Source organism: Penaeus chinensis, chromosome 42, assembly GCF_019202785.1.
Source record: "Penaeus chinensis breed Huanghai No. 1 chromosome 42, ASM1920278v2, whole genome shotgun sequence".
In the NCBI taxonomy this organism is placed as follows: domain Eukaryota; kingdom Metazoa; phylum Arthropoda; class Malacostraca; order Decapoda; family Penaeidae; genus Penaeus; species Penaeus chinensis.
Window position 1 is genome coordinate 4,424,808 of NC_061860.1, and position 2,500 is coordinate 4,427,307.

General features: G+C 43.9%; 1 protein-coding gene across 1 annotated transcript in view; it reads right to left on the reverse strand.

The window, feature by feature from the left end:
• Positions 1-2,500, reverse strand: part of LOC125047888 — a 6,902-nt gene that overhangs the window by 1,601 nt on the left and 2,801 nt on the right. The window lies entirely within an intron of this gene.

The following is a 2,500-nucleotide window of genomic DNA, read 5'->3' on the forward strand; positions in this document are numbered from 1 at the left end:
ATATATATGTTTAAATAAATATATGTGTATATATATATGTGTGTATGTGTGTGTGTAGATAGATAGACAGATTTACATATATACTATTATTACTTGTAGTTTTACAGATATTATCATTATGAATTTAGTGTTATTATCAATATTACTTTTAGCTTTACTGCTGCTATTAATATATCTAACTCAATGTTGTTAACAGAACTGCCTTGATCGCGAAAAGAATTTCAACCCAAACAGGATCAGTCTTTTTCCTAATAAGATTGTGATATTTGGACGTTTTATAATAAATACATTTGAAATAGCACGTTTTTTTTTAATCTTGTCTAACTCTTGGTTTCAGTGATTCCGTTAATTGCAGAGTTCATTAAGGTACATCAACTTCCTCATAAACTGTATTATTATAATCAACCCTTCGTATCACGTGATCCTCTCGACCAATCAGAGCCCTTCTTTCCGGAGGAGGCGTGTCAGAGCGTCAGCCGCAAAACGCAAGTCGGAAAGTTAATCAAATGTCGTAAAGCCATCCACTTTGCCTCTAGTGCTTAAGCCGAGGTAACCCTTTCATTAAAATTTTGTAAAACCAACAGAGGGAGGGTGGGCGGGGTGTGCGGCAGGGTCAGCTCAGGTCAGGCTAGGTCATGTGACTCTAAATACTGACCTCGCGTGGCCTCGCTCGGGCCGCGGAGAGTCCTGCTTCTTCTAAGGAGGGCAGGAAAGGCTTTTTTTTATTAGGTTAATGGGATTAGCTGGATTAAGTTTATGGTTGTTGGTCCTGTTTGTTTTTCCTCTCTCGTTCGGGGTAAGTGGTGGCCGGGTCGATGGTTGTGTGGTTGGCTCTTTAGGCTTTTAACTTACGGTATGGATTGGTCATTCTATATTCGTTGAAATGCTTTGTTTGTACCGTTTGATTCTATTTTTGTGGTTGAGATATATCGTGGTTGTTTGTTTTAGGTAAGAATTGCTATGATCATGGCGATTGAGAAAAAAATTGAGCCACCATATAAGTATAACTGTTAGAATGCAACCATATACAATTTAATATATGAGCACACATTTACTGGAAAAAATGTCAGTACACTATTCCCTAAACACACCTACATACACCACACCCATACACACACACACACCCACACACACACTCCACACCCACACACACCCACATACACCCACCCACACACACTTAACCCTCCACCCCACGCCCCCCCCCCCCCCACTCGACCACACGCTGCCGCCAACCTCATTACAAAGCAGAGACTCATAATTATCAATCCTTAAAACCAACAGGAGGAGGGACCGGAGAGGAACCGGGAAATCGGGTCAGATTCTCTCATCTGAGGTCATGGCATGGAATGGACATCAGTTTTTTGTGTATTTTGTGTAATGAAGAAAAGAGGGGGGAGGTAGGCTGGGGGGGGGGGGTGATAATAATAGTATTAGGAGGTAATTTGTGTCCCATTTGTGTTGCTATTTCGTTGTGTAGAAGGAGTCTTTTGGAGTACTGTTGAAATATCTGTCTTTTGTATCTTATATAGGGTTGTTTTGATCAAAGTTTCCATGCTTTGTGGATAGGAGTATCGGTTAACAATTAAATGGAATTATCTTTTATTATCTATATCATTATTGGTGGACTGAAATATTTATTCGAATCAAGTCTTTTTCGTGACTGAATAATTAAAAGAAACTATACATGTCAGTGTCTTCTCAGTAACATTAATTTTCTCTATCTCCCTCCTCTAATGCACTCCCCCCCCCCCCTCCCGCCAGTGCCCCCCCCCCCCCTCAGCCACGCCAAGACACACAGTCACCGCGATGTCTCATTAACCTCGTCCCTGACTCGGTTTTATATCCCGTAATTAATTCCCCAAAACCAACATGGGGAGGGGCACAAGAGCTAAACAGTCGGGGAAGACGAGGCACCGAGCACCCCCCCCCCCCACCACCCTTTCCCCCTATTCCTCCTTCTCCTCCTCCCTCTCTTCATCTTCCTTCTCCTTTTCCTTTTCCTTCTCTTCCTCCTCCTCCTCCTCCTCCTTCCTTTCTTTATTTTCTTTCTCCTTCTCCTTCTCCTTCTCTTCCTCTTCCTCCTCCTCCTCCTCCCTCTTTTCATCTTCCTTCTCCTTCTCCTTCTCTTCCTCCTCCTCTTCCACTTCATCATCCTTCTCCTTCTCTTCCTCTTCCTCCTCCTCCTCTTCTTCCCCCTCCTCCTCCTCTTCCACCTACTCCTCCTTCTCCTCCTCCTTCTCCTTCTCCTTCTTTTTCTCCTCCTCCTTCTCCTTCTCCTTCTCCTTCTCCTTCTCCTTCTCTTCCTCCTCCTCTTCCACTTCATCATCCTTCTCTTCTCCTTCTCTTCCTCTTCCTCCTCCTCCTCTTCTTCCCCCTCCTCCTCCTCTTCCACCTACTCCTCCTTCTCCTCCTTCTTCTCCTTCTCCTTCTCCTTCTCCTTCTCCTTCTCCTTCTCCTTCTCCTTCTCCTTCTCCTTCTCCTTCTCCTTCTCCTTCTCCTT